This window comes from Phasianus colchicus, chromosome 2 (genome assembly GCF_987193195.1).
Source record: "Phasianus colchicus chromosome 2, bPhaCol1.hap1.1, whole genome shotgun sequence".
NCBI lineage: Eukaryota > Metazoa > Chordata > Aves > Galliformes > Phasianidae > Phasianus > Phasianus colchicus.
In genome coordinates, this window is record NC_143437.1 from 57,151,148 (window position 1) to 57,166,378 (window position 15,231).

Consider the following 15,231-nt stretch of genomic DNA (forward strand, 5'->3'; position numbering starts at 1 on the left):
CTTTTTAATATTTACAGTACAGTGAAGAGAAAACACCCTGTGCTGCCTGGCATCTGGGTAGCATCTGAGTGAAGAACTCAACTTGTTCAGTTCCTGCAGATACCCCACATTCTGCTCTACCCCTCCTCACCCTTCTCATTCACAGCTGTCAGCAGCTACCTCAGTGCTGAGGGGGCACACTCCAAATGTGAAGAAATGCAACACTGCAACAGATATCCTGAAGCAAAAAAGACTCTGAAAGCTGTAGATTTGTCTCAACAAATGTTAATTCTCTTTACTGATAGCTCCAATTTAAAGTGACAGGTTTTAAAAGAATTTTGGACCTGACTTTCAAAGTGGTCTGAGCCACATTTTATCCCCTTTGGGCCATGACAAATGCAGAAGCAATGTGATGAGTATTGACTTCAATCTCTCAGGCTAGAGTAGGATCACAGTGGAGACAAACCTACCAAAAAAGCTGGAGATATTCACAGTGCTGCCTATAGAAGTTCGTGTCCCTGTTCTGAGGGTGAATAGAAGATCCTCATGTATATGAATTAGAGGTTTTGTTTATTTATTTATGATCACTTTCCTGGACAATAAGTGCCCTGGGAACTTGTAGCTTGCGAAAGGAAGATTTTTGTTCCTGCTGAAAGACTAAACAAGGAAAGACAAATGATCTCATAGAAAACAATGTTTTTTTGTACTTTCCAATGTGTATTTATTATTTTGCTGTTCTCATACCTGGATCTTATACTGCAATTATGACACTATGATGCCCCCAGCTCCTCCTCAGCACACTCTGCTCCCTCAGATGCTTCTTCAGTTAGTGAGCAACAAAGTCTATAGCATCCGGCATTAATAATGAAGCAATTGCTAGGAAACAGCTGATGGTCCATGCCACACCTAATGCTAGAAAAAAAGCAAATACTGCACTGTGGGCCGCTCCGTGCTGCTACTCACCATGCAGGAGGCTGTGGTAATGCAATGAGTGGCATGAGGGACTTGTGCAGCCAAACTGAAAGTGTGCAGTGTGCAGAACAGGGATAGAACAGTCAGGCATGTTTGTTCTGGGAAATGTCACCTGGGTTCATGCTCCAGTGTGAAGAGATGAAGGAAGCTCAGGGGGAAAGGGCAGTATGATAAGCACGAGTCCTCTTTTTATCATAAACATGACCCACATAGCCAAGGTTCATGAGCAGTGGGTCTCTGGCAGATTCAAGCAGCATGGACAGAGCTATGCAGCAGAGATCTCTTGTGCTGCATCACCAAAAGGGCCAGGCATCAGCTGGAGCCAGCCAGCACCAAGCTCAAATCTCCCCTTGTATAGGAGTCTCTTGTCACAATTTTTGTTACAGGGCCAGCCAATGGCTTCATCTAAGTATTTCTTTGCAGTTTTCACAGTTTTCAGGCATTAGAAAGTAAGACCCACACACTCTGCGGGCTCCATTTGAGAACTCCTAGCACACTTTAGAAGAGAGATGTATTTGATGCAAAAAAAAAAAAAAAAAAAAAAAAAAAAGGCATATTCAGAACTTAAGAGTTCTACCCAGAACTTAATTTTGGAAATCATTGTAACCATAGTGAACCCACACAAAGCATTCCCAAGGTGTTGTGACTGATGGCATAATCCCAAGGTCAGATCTCAGATCTGCAGTTTAGCTGCAAATCTTCAAAATGCATTATTTGAAACAGCTCTCTGGTCCTTGAAAAGCTAAATAGGTGACCAGCAAGTTGTTTACTCATTCACAGTTACTTAGATAAATATTTAAGAGTATGTAATGCTTTTGTGCTATCATTGCTGTTCCACCGCAGATTATGAACGCTGATCTTATTATTGCTTACAGGAAACGTGGCTGAGACTTTTTCAGTATGAAGGTATTTTTCTCACTTTTTTTTTTTTGGTTGCTGTTCTGCAAAATGTAAGGTCTGAAGGCCAGATACTCTTTGCTGTGTGTTCTTGAAAGCCCACTGAAGTGGGTTACTGCATTCCTGCAACTCTGCAACACAGCACTACAGTGCCCACGGACAGGGGCTGGTCAGCAGATCCAGGCCTGGGAGAGGGCCAGAGAAGTCTCCCCCTACACTGCTCAGGGCTGCCACAACAGTGTTGCAATAAGACATTTTCTTGCAATAAGAGCCACTGACTCATTAACAGCAAGGATGCTGAGTGTACAGGGCCTCATGCATCTCTTGTCCAGGTTTTGAACCTTACACATGTTTCAGAATCATAAAGCTAGCTATCCACGGGCACCATGGGAAAAGTTTTTTAGGGCTTCTCTGTGGGAGTTCTGTGCATTTTCTGTCTTCGGTGTCATCTTCTCACAAAAGGTACTGGGATTGCTACTGGTAAAATTTATTTTCTTTTCCTGTTTAGGAGAGAAACCACATTAGTGAAAGATTACAAAAAATGGGGTTTCTGTGTATTTTGATTACAGGAAATCAACTGAAAAAGCTTATATTACTATATTCAGCTAATACACTTGTATAAATATTGGGCAAGCTTTCTCTAACTTTCTAATGTGTAAAACAGACCAGGAAAAAAATATTCCAAAGGGAACCATCTGCACAATGTTCCTGAAACTTACTGTGCTTGCAGTATTTTCCTTCTGATGCCTATAGCAATGGTTTGATCCATCAAAGATATGCATATTCAAGGATGTGTCTCTCCTTTGATGTTGCTAAATATGACCTTCAGATATGAATGAAATTGTTAAAAGCCCAAAGGCCTTCTACTACCAATCAGTTCTCTTCATTTTATCAGTCCTCACATTGAGTCCAGACTCATACCATTATCAAAGAAAAAGCTGAATTAATGAATTATGCCATAACACATCCTGGGTTAGATCTTCACCAGTAGAGCCAAAAAAGTACTTCAGTCCAGGTAAGTGACTGAAGCAGGACTGAGACAGCACAATGAAGGTATGTGCTACAGACTGGTAGGTCTGCTAGGACATGTGCCACCTCTAGGTTAGCAGCTGCACAGCCATGCCTGAAAAGTGAGTCACAAAGCCAACTTTGCTTCCAAGGTACCCAGAACCTGCCTCATGTTCAGCCAGACTGGAGGGATCAAAGAGAGGGGGCTGTGTCTGCAAGCACGCATCAATGTGTGTGCTTGTGGATGGGATCCATTAGTTACAACATAAAATAATCTTACCATTTTATGAAGTTTTAAAAGAAAATTTATTAGAAATTGATACAGTAGATAGGATGAAAATGGCCTTATGGTGTGCCAGAGGAAGCTCAGGCTGGATATTAGGAACAATTTTGTCTCAGAAAGAGTGAGTCTGGCACAGTCTGCCCAGGGAGGTGGTGGGGTCACCGTCCCTGGAGGTGATCAGAAAAAGGGTGGACATGGTTTAGTGGGCATGGTGGTGATGGGTTGATGGTTGGACTAGGTGATCTTAAAGGTCTTTTCCAACTGGAATGATCCTGTGATTGTGCTGATGGCTCTGAGGTTCCCCTTGTTTCTTCTCAGACTCCTAAGAAAGAGGCCTGTGTTGGCTTTGCTGCTCGAATGACACAGACACTATTGACGGTGCCAAGCAGGACAGCTGATTTTATTTTAATTCCCTATCTGCTTCCAAATTTCTCATCTAGTAACAAAAACCAGTGGGAATTAGTAACTGAAGTGGTTGCACAGGCCTGTAAGTACCATTAATAATTAACTAACCATTTTATTTCTATGAATAATCTTAACTTTCATGTTCAAAACAGATTTTACTCTGTATTTGGAAATAGAGTAAGCTACCTGGAGCCTATTAGGATGCCACCAGAAACTCATGAGAAAGTTAAAAATATTCAGGAAAAAAACCAAGAGTTCAGTAGATGTAACTAATCCATTCCCACCTTAAGGGGATTTGCAAAGAAATCTTTTCCGAATTTACAGCAAAGAAGTTCCAGAGGACGGAGAAGGGTGATAACACAGTGCTGATAGTTTTTAAAAGACTGTCAGCACGAATAATGTAATACGCCTCAACATGAACCCTAGGAAAAATGATAATGGGAAATAATAATGAAGAATCATTGCTGATAAAATCTGTTTGGTCCATTTCAGCTGTCATACAATGATTACAGCATGTATCTTTCTGGGTGCAAAATAAAAGACACAGAGAACTTCTTTAGTCTATCAGAGAATATAAAATAAAAATCCTTCCTGGAAGGTAAATCCAGAGGAATTCAATCAGCAGTTAGGACTACATTCTTACTAGTAAAACCACAAGCTGCTTGCAAAAGTGAAAAATCCACTTTCTCCTTATTTTTCCTAGGGCAAGCTGGATTCACCTTCTGTTGCCGTTCAGGGCCCAGTGGGTCTGTACCTTGGAGGCCTCACTCTATTGCCCCATGAGTGCTGATTTAGTTCAGATATTGGGAGGCAAGATTTTATCCACAATGGCTGAGGCAGTGGCACAGGCTGCCCAGAGAAGCTGTGGATGCCCCATCCCTGGAGGTGCTCAAGGCCAGATTGGACGGGCCTTGGACAGCCTGAGCTGGTGGGGGGCAGCCCTGCCCATGGCACGGCGCTGAGGTTGGGTAGGCTTTGAGATCTCTACCAGTCCAAGCCATTCTAAGATTCCATGAGCGTTTTGGCACTGAACACTTGCTGTGTACAGCATCTGGAGTTGGGCAGGTGACAAGCCACGCTGCCTTGGCTTGTCTTCATCGTGGTGGCTTTTGAGCCTCATTTTGTAGAGTGAGGGAAGATAGCAGAAAGTAGAGGAGCCCTAGACAGTCCTACAGCTTGGCATGGGTACTGAAGTGTTGAAAAACCTGAGTGCTCTGAGAGTTTAGACATCCCAATATCATAGCTAATGACACCCACAGCCTATTAGGGTGCTCTTCTTCCCAATATAGGCTGGAGATCAGCTTCAGAGGGCATACCGTCACTCATTAACTAACAGTATTAGCCAGTAAATGCTTTTAACCATCTGATGAAAGCCTCTCCCTTCCCACCCCAGCATTTGGTTTAATAGATGGTGGGAGAGAGGCACAGAGGATAAGAGATTTACTAAGAGCTCAGAAGAAAAGAGCTTGCCAAGCTAGGTAAAATTGCTTAGAAGGTTGTTTTAAATAAAATGTTGCTTTAAGTACCCCTAGGCAAGATTAGTGTCAAATACCATCAAAATGCCATAGAAACAGTAAGAGAGTTTGTTAAATTGTAAATAGTAAGAGGAAATGCACCTTTCTCTGCACAGTGGGGAAGAAAAGGAACCGATCAATAGCAGACTAATGAAAGTATTGAACAATTAAATTGCCTCTGGCATTACAAACGAGGGCTGCAGTTAAGTGTACATCTAAAACTCAATTTACAAGGTCAGAAGAGGACTCATGCAGCATACAAAGTGACAGAGACGTATTAAGGGTATTATAACTGAACAAAGACTTACATCTTCAAAAACCCATGAAGATCTTCTGTTCGTTTATCAATATTTTTATCATTTCTCTGAGAGAAGACGTACCATTTCAAGAAAAGAAATGTGAAAACCAGGTTTTCCAAGAAGTTTCCACTTCCGATGCTCATTTCAAAAAAAGCAGCTTGCCAAAAAGTTACAGAAATATTACTTTTGTTTTTAATATTTTTCCCCTGTCACAGGTGCTGTTAAGACTTGAAGTTAAACTATTTGCAAAGTATTTTCAGCCCAAACAGAAATGGAAAACCCCAGTGACAATAAGGAAAACTTTCAACTAATCCAGCCACAAGCAATAGGACTTCTGTTAGTTGCTTATCCAATCACCTGTTGTTAACTCTAAGCAGACTTTCCAGGATTACTAATTAATGGCATTTGTGATACCTGGAGGGATAAGACTATTGCATTCATTTAAAATTTATTTTGAACACAAAGACAACCACACTCCACAAACTGAAGTTCAGCATTTTTACTCTTGTAGATGAGGAACTGTACACTGTGGAGCATATCTCAATATACCAAAAAAAAAAAAAATCAGCTGGATAGATCCATTTCTGTGTGAGTGTAAAAAGAATAATCCTAAAAGTACATTTTCAGGTAAGCTTGTACTGATATAGAATAAACTCTAGTCAATAAAACTACACTGACATATGCCAAAGATCTGCTCCAGTGCCGAGATTTGCATTCTAAAATAAAACTTTAATGAATTACTGCATCTGCTACTCCCTCAGAAAGCTGGTTGGACCTGGAGTCTGTTGTGGTTTAACCTGTCAGGCAGCTGGCCACCACTCAGCCATTTGCTCAGTGCACTGCAGTGGGATGGAGAATATTGAAAAAAAGGTAGAACTCATTGGTTGTGATACAGACAGCCTAATAGGACAGAAAAGGAAGGGAAAAGTATTATCATTAATAGTAACAATAAAAGAATATACAAAACAAATGTTGCATAAAGCAATTGTTCACCACTCATCGATTTACGTCAGCCAATCCCCAAGAAGCAGCAGCCTTCCCAACTATCTCCTACATGATAAGGAACATTCCTCTGGCCAGTTTAGGTCAGCTGTCCTGGCAGTATCCTCTTCCAGCATCTCGTGCACCTCCAGCTCCTTGCTGGTAGGACAATAAAAGAAACTGAAACATCCTTGGCTTTGTGCTGCACAGGTCAGCAACAGCTAAAACATCAGTGTGTTACCAACCTTATTCTCATCCTAAATCCATAAAATATCAGCCACTATGAAGAAAACTGGCCCTATTCCAGTTGAAAGTAGTGCAGAATATTTCAAGTTTTTTCTTTTGTTTGTTTGTTTTTGTACTGCCAGAATAGCAGGCAGCACTGCCACTATACTTTGCAGATGCAGAAGTAAGCCATGGGGTGAGTCTTGATTCTATGACTGGGGATACCAGAAGGGGATTCTACATGAGGTACCTTGTGAGGATGTAGCAGCTTGCCCCTTAAAGAAATAGAATATCTGGAGAGATTATCAGAGAATAAATACTGAGCTTCTAATATATCTTATCTATACTATTTTTGTAACTGAATTCTAGAATCACTGCAATTAAGACAATGCTTTCACAGCAAAAATAATTCCTGCCTGAAAAGTGGAATTTAAGAGTGCAAAATAGCTTCAGCAGGACAGAAAATTTAAAGTAGCTTTCTTTTTGAAGGCCAAAATAAATCTTCTTACTGAAACAGTATTAAATATGTACCTTCAGTATGTGGGGTTTTCTTTTTCTTAAATTCTGTCTCTCTCATCCTTATTTTCTGACTCTCAAATTGTTGAAGTCTAAATACAGTTGTGGGGAAATGAATGTAGATCAGAGCTATTGTAAATGTTTGGAAGATTCCTCATATTCTCCCTCACGCAATGAAGTGCTGTATGACTGTCGCCTAATTTCACCTGTATGAGCCTTAGCAAAGGATGAAAGGGGAAGCGCATCCAATTTGGCTTTCACTGGTAGCTCTCTTTTTAGACACAGGCTGAAGATGAGCTCGCCATGCTCGGCAGCTCTGATCAATCAAACTATTCATCTGAAAGAGAAGACATTTTTTTGGAGGGGGAAATAAAGGAAAAAAAAAAAGTGTGAGCAGATTTTCCCAAAATAAAGACTTCCATTTCAGGTGTTCATTTAAAAAAAAAAAATGCAAAAGAACTTTATAGAAATACAGCCCAAGATTCTCTTTCTTGTGAGCTGAAGTCGGTAGCTGCATATGACCTCTACTATTTGAGCTTCTCATACAGCAAAACTAACTAATCCATATCAGTTTTGTAAAAGTTGTATTGATTAAGGATCCAACCCAGTTTTCACAATATATTTTGACACCAAGGCCACTAAAGCCTTTCTATTGGAAGCATGTTGTATAATCATTCCGAGCCACTGGCAACAGGTGCCTGTTCTTACTGCTTGCTGTTGAGTCTTTACAAGTAGTCTAATAAATAAAAAATAATCCTGGAGTTGAAAGTAAAATATAAATGAAAACTGTGCTCATCTGCAGCTAGATGAGGTGGTGCTTATCTACAGGCAATGAAACTTGCAGCATGGTACCTTTTTTCCCCTCTGAGATTTCCCAGAGCAATGCAGCACAACAATCACTGTGAAAGCCAGCTACCTGAATGTGAATCATTTCTGCTTGACTCTGACCTAGAATGCTTTGAAATGACCAAGCCATTGAATGCTCCTCCACTCCATTGCTTAAATTACCTCAGATCCCAATAACTGGAAAATAGTAGATATGATATCATTATTTCATAATATCCTTCAGGGGAATTTTGAAAATTACAGGAAGTTAAATCTGCCTCCTGTATGGAGCAGATTAATAGTAAGCATATTAAAAATTAGAATTAGTGCTTTTATAGATAAATATGTAAGTTATAAAGGGAATTACTTTCAGAGTAAAATCTGTTGGAGTTATTTGAAGATATCAACAAACACAGTTAAGAATGAAGCTAATCACCAAATCACTTTAATAACGTATCTCCTCATAGAGCCTTAAAGAAACTAGGAAATTATGCACATAAAATCAGCAAATAGAAAATCAAATAGCTGTATAACTCCATAAAATGTCTGTAACTGAACACAAAAAAACCATGATGTATTAGGAGAAAAAGTTTGCTGGTGATACTGAGTTATTCACAGTACTCAAAGTTAAGTTACGAAGAGTTGTAAAAGGATTTTGAGATAACATCAGTAGATAATTCAGTGGTTAATGAAATTCAATCCTGATAACTATGAATTACTGCATGAAGGAAAACCAAGTCTAACTACACAGCCACAATAATGTCCTCTAAATTACCTATTATCCAAGAAAAACATATTGGTGCTATTAATACTCCCTCTACTCATCTCTAGTAAGGATACATCTGTAATGCAGGGTCCAGTGCTAGACTTTGCAGTACAAGGAATGACAGATCTATTGAAAATAAATACCAAGACAATGGTGGCTCACTTGTCTCACTGGAAGTGTAGAGTAGGGAACAGAGGAAAAGGAAGCCTCCTTCCCTTTGAAAGCCCTCATTATTGATGTGCTTGGTTACATTCCCAAATAAAAGAGAAACAGCAAGTAGCTTACTCGTGTTAGTAAAGAGCTCTAAATCAAAATAAGTGAAAAAGGAAGAAGGATAATTCTCTGTGCCAGTAGTGGGAAAGATCCAACTGAGGCATGAAAATCCCCTCAGGCTTTAGAAGAGAAAACTGCACATACATATTATCACCTCTGATAGGCTATTCTGAATTTACCGAGTCTACAATTATATTTTTACAGGTAATCTATCTGCAGTTTGGTAGTAATGCTTTTTTTTCTTTTCCTGTAGATTTTCAAGTTTATAGTACAACAACTTTCCAAACCCCAAGAAGTATGAGCAACAAAGCTCACAGCTTTTACAAAGTTGTTGATTTAAAAGGTTAAATTTTTTTTTGTTTTTAAAAATGTATTCAGTAATTTAATATTTTAGAAGAAACAGGACCAGTGCACTGTATTCTGCATTACTGACACGACATTTGATAGGACTAAGAACTTAAGAAAAGCCAGACCAAGGGTCTAGAGAGTTAATACCCCATATCCAAGGCAGGCAGATACCCAGAAAGAAGTAGAAAAGGAGTAAGAATATGAATTATTTTTCTTCCATCAATACCCTCCCACCTCCCAGCTAATTTTTCTGTTGCAGCTTTACTGAATTGGAAACGGTTTCTGCATCAATCCACAGCGGATTCCTCTTCCAAGTACTCCTCCAGTAGGCCCCTTGAGCCACGTAAAGATTTTCCATTAACAAAAGCCTTCTGCAGTGGTTTCCATAGGTCAATTATCTGTTGCACAATAAACCCCTTCCTACATTTATTTTGAGGCTCATTCCTGCCAGCTTCTTCTGATGCTACTCATTGTAACATGGTTTACTGAAAAGGCCTCAGCTGTTGAAGCACCAAAGAATAATATGTCCCTAGCCGGTTGCCAAGTGTTTGAAACAGATAATAATAATTTAAAAGAACTTGAATAGGAAAGGCACATAAGAGGAAAAGAATATGAATAATACCTACTCAATAATACCTTCTCTCCATTTGGCAGATCTGGTATGTAAAGAAAAATCAGACTCTTCTGCTAGCTGTGGTAATGCTATTCCACCCCCAAACTAAGTGGAAAAACAAAAGTGCATCAGGCCTGAATTTCAATTACAATTAGCTTTCATGTGACATTTCTCCTGACCTAACAGTGCTGTAAGAACATTGCCTTTCAAAATATATCTGCAGCCAAAAATCTGCTCTATGCTAGCTGTTCTGCCTAACGTACTGCATTTGATCCTCTGGTCTAGCTGAAATGCATTAGACCTGAGAGGATATAAATTACCCAAACTGCTCACCTGTGACAGGGAGAGCTTGCTAATAGTACCTTATTCACTCTCGGCAGAACAATGTGACTGCTTCACAGACAGTTGGCCGGGTGGCAAGGATGTGCACTCTCCTGTTAGAAAACCAGAGCTGCCCACCAACTTGCTGCTATGTCATCCCCCTTACACAAGAGCCAAATGTTTCTGATTCAGCATGGTAATAAAAAAGACAGCTGACAATCTAAGTATTTAAATGCTTTGGGCAAGGCTTGCTATGTGGTGCTAAGGACTGTGATATAAAATGTGTTTTACCATTTCCTATGCATGCTGTGGGTACGTGTTTATAGCATATGTTCCCAAACCAGGCCCATCAGCATTTTGCAGCAAATCTCTACTTTCGTGAGAGTTAGGACAATACCAAATAATACTCAATTCATCACTGTTAAACAGAATTGTGTTCCTCTCTAGCTAGTTAATTCCCTTATGCCTCCAACTGTCTTTTATTGTTCTCTCCTTATGTCTTTTCATTTCCACTTTTTGTAATCAGACTTGTAATCAAATCCTCCAGTTCCAGACGAAAGCTCCCACCCTCAAAATCCTTGAAAGGCTGATTGCTGGAAACTGGGAGGATCTGCGAGAGAAAGAAACACTCAGCTGCTAGTACTTAAGCAGCTACTGCAGCTTATTGGCACAGGTGGGTTTCTGCTTTAACTCATTTCTTACATTTGCATGAGCAAAGCGTGTTTGGAAAACTTGTGGTTTGAAACAAAGTGTTTTTGCATGAGAACTTGATGTGCAGAATACCAGTTAGGGTAGGGGTAAGATCATATTCTCATTTGGCTCTGAAATGTTTTAGGCAAGGAAACTCAAAAATGAAAGAAAAAACATTTCCTCAAGCAGACTCAAAATGTGACGTTTCTCCAATATTTTGTTTGTCATAGGAGCTGGGCTGATTATTCATGCATTATTTTGTGCACAGTGATTTTTGAACTCATAAAGCAGTAATGTCACTTGCAGAATGAATTTTTTCAGATGTTTGCAAGTCCACTTCTCCATTGTTTAACTGTGTTTGCTGTGGAGGTTCGGAACAGAAGTGTTACTGTTACCCTAAAACTACTTTTGTTTTTGTTAAATGCTCCATCCTGGATACGTTTTTCCTGTAGATTGTTGGGTGAAATTACCTTGCTTAGGTGGCAGTGGCAGTTTTTAAGTCCTACTCTAAAGTAGTCTGATTGGATTACTACAGCTACTACTGCTAAAAATTCTCTATCGTTCAATCAGCAGCCCAGCCTATGAACAACTGCCCAATAACTATTTCCTGGTTCAAGTCTGGGATTCTGCTTTTACACCCTTTCTCTCAATGCAGAAACCTGAGGATAGAAGACCCTTTTGAAGCTTGCTTTGATTTGAAATCAGTTTTGCTGACTTTGTTGTTTCCTAGCCCACATTTGTTTAGCTTTTGGGTGTGCTGCCAATATGAGCTTCTTTTTCTCCCTAGAAAAGAGGGGTGGGAAGGAAACACCCCGGGTACCTGCACTTTTCTTCTTGTAAAGCCCTCTGTCACTGCAGGGGAAAGTAAAGGGAACACAAGTGAGGATGCGAACTGAGTTTCATGCGTGGCCATGTACGAGTCTCAGCAGAAATCATGAGGTGAGACTGTTTGGCCTGTGCTTTGTGCACTGTCCTCATGATATATCTGCTTACATGATTAATAAAATATCTGGATAGCTACTAACCCATTGGTAAGCTTTTCTCTCTCTGACTTACAAAATGGCTTTTTAAAAAGTTTCTTAATTCACTTGTATGATTTTCAGGGTAAGTACTGGTAGGATACAAAGCTTCTTTAGTATAGGGCAGAGCAAGTCAGCCACAGCAAGATGTTCACTGCAGCCCGTGCTGGGCTCATGTATTTATTTTTAAACTGTTCTTATACAGATCTACACACGGAAATAATAGAGACAGTTGGGGATGAATTACATGGAGCAGCTGCATGTGAGCATTTCCATGTAGCCCCATCAGAGGGACCCTGCATGGTGACTGCTGCGCAACACAGGGCACAAAGTGGACTACATACAATATAGAGATTTTTGTGTGTGATCAATGTCCATCCCTCAGGGCTTCTGCCTGATTTTGTCCACATGTCTCCTGTGCCATCATGGCCAATCTCCTGGGGCCAGCTGCAGCAGAAGGAATCTTCTCTTTGGCAAAGAAATGGGGTAAGGAAGCACCCAGCATTTTGGCAGAGCAAAGTGATGAGGGATTTCTTCAAAGGATAATGATTAACAAATGTTACCAGTGCTCTGAAACCTTTTTCCTAATTCTTGCAAGCACCAGTTGGAGCCTGGAATATTAATAGTAATGTTAATGCACTTATGTATTAGCTAACACGGTGTTTGGTGGAAATGCCTGCTGGTAGCAGGAATAGCTCTGCTTAGTGCCCTGGGCATGGCTATACCACTGGCTGCTATGCACCTACAGATGTCCTGGTAGGCAGAAGCAGAGGGATGAGGCCCCATGGTGCAGGCTGTGATCTTCCCTTGACTCCATGGCTTGGCATGGCTGGCCCAGGTGTGGGTGCTGAACCTCGGGCTGGGCCACACACCTGCATGCAGGTCCAAGTGTGGCTGGCTTTCCTCTGAAGTGTTTTTTTGGCTCTCCTGCTGGATAAGAAGCTGATTACAACCAGTCTGAGCTGTTGTACAACACATGGTATGGGGAGATACAGGATCCTGATGGCAGCAGTGGAGACCCCTCACCTCCTGCCCCATGCCTGCATGGCCATTGGCAAAACCTCTTTGTGACCGGTTGAAGATCTCAAACTGAGGCAAAAGAAAAGTGTTGAGTTACAATCTATTTGTGTTCACCTTCCCAGCCCTGGTCATCCTGTGCTGGTGGAGTAGGTTGTTCACTCAGCGTGATAAGACACATCTTTGCTCCTCTCCACAAAGACAGGAGGCCCTATACAGGGCCCTTTATTCTCTCTTCATGACCCTGGTAGGTTAAATGACTACAGCAAAGATCTTCTCTTTGATCCTGCAGCCTCCAGGCTCTGTTACTCCATCAGATCCCCTAGTGTAAATTATTATCTTATATAAATTATTAATTCACATTGGTAATCCAGAAATGCTACATGAGTAAAAGAGCCAAAAGCTCAGCCGGTAATTATGAAGGAGAATCCCCATAGTGACCATGGATATAAGTGGTCTTCCATTAATTTGAAATTATACAATAGTAACAAGACAAACTGATCTGGGGGTTCTCCACACATGCCTTCTTTAGTGGGACTCACTAAACCCAGTAATGTCCAGTAATGTGTTTAATCTGTGTTATTTTGAAAGTAATAAATCTTCATATACTGAAAATGCTAGAAGTGCCTAGTATAATATTAAATGATGTCTCAAAACAGTGCATAACTTCATGTCCTTTTTTTAATCTTCCTTTCAGATATGAGTGAAGTGGGTGTCCTCTGTATTTTAGCCCCCTTCTTGTAGTTCTAGAAGATTACAGGATACACATGTAAAGAGAATGTTAGATAAGTTACAATAAACGTTATTTTGATGAACAATAGTTCTATATGTATGCTCAAATTTAATACTAAAAGCAGCTTCAGTTATGTTTCCATAGAGATTTTTTATATTTTTCATATAATGGGACAATAGTCTTTAGATGCCTGTCTTGCATTTGAAGATTTGCCAGGAAGGGGGAAATAATAAATATCTGTATTTACTTAAGAATTAATCCGTTTTTTTCTTTTTCCTGTCTTCACTTCTGAAACTTTGTCTTCGTCTTTGCAGTATTATTCTTTAGGTACAATTGGTCTGGCAGTTCCATACACAGACCCTTTTTTAGCAGTCGTTCACTGCAACCAGGTGCAGTAATGCATCTCATTTTATATCATAATGGTCTTTTAATTTATGTAGTTATCATATTTGCCTGGTTTTGTTGTGATTGCTAATTCACCTACCTACACAAAGAACAGACATTTCATTTCCTCTTGTATTCTGTACATTACAAGCATAATGTGGCACAACTGGCAATTCGATGCTGCATCATTTAGTTATAAATATGCTCCTAGAGAAGAGAGATGTGTTTCTGCTCTGCTCTGTGCTGCTGCCCTGATGGCTGGGAGCACAGAAACCCTAGGACCGTAAGATCATTCACAGTGAGATTGCATAGCTACCTGTGAACATTTAGGGACTTGGCTTTGAGTTCCAGACACAGAGCTTCAGTGGACCTACGTTATGGAAAAAAGGTCTTAGTTAAAGTTTCAATAATGCATCCTGCTTTTTTGCTTCTTCAGAGATCCTTTACTTGAGTGTGCAGATTCAGTCTCAGACTACTTTGTCTCCTCTTAGGGGTTTACCCACGGGATCCCTCATACTGCCTCACTCTGGTATTCTGCCAGAGAGGTGTGAATTTCACACCAAGGTGATAATTCAGCCTTTCCTCTCTGATATATTTAATTGGAAAATTTGACCAGAAACAGTGACATTTGCCTCTGCAGTGCATCTGAGTGACAAATGCAGGTGTGCCCCCCTCAGCTGACCAGACGCACTGTCAGTTTTCTTCATTTCACCACTTAATTCTTCTGAACATTTTCATTCGTCAAAGCTCTCTTACTCTGGCAGCTGTTTTGTTGGTAGCTGATGGTTTTTTACCTTGACTTTGTTCTTCTTTTACATTCTGGTTGTCTGAGTTATGACTGAAATAAATCATGTCAGTATCTGTTATTTCTTCTTCTCTTCTGAATGTTTCAGTGTCTGAAGTTCTGTGTGGCTGAATAAAAAAGAATAAAAAAAGGATTCCAGAAGTGCAGTGCTTTCCATGACTTGTAATTCTTAGTTGAAATTTTCCTCAAAACCAGAATCTCCAGAGTAAGCTCCTACCTCAAAACATCCCTTTCTTATCTGAAAGAAAAACTTTTATTTCAAATAAGCTTCTGCTGAAATCTTCATGTATTGTTTGTTTCTTAATCAACTCTTTTAACTACCTTAATTCTCCACTTCTGATTAACCCAAAAGGAGACT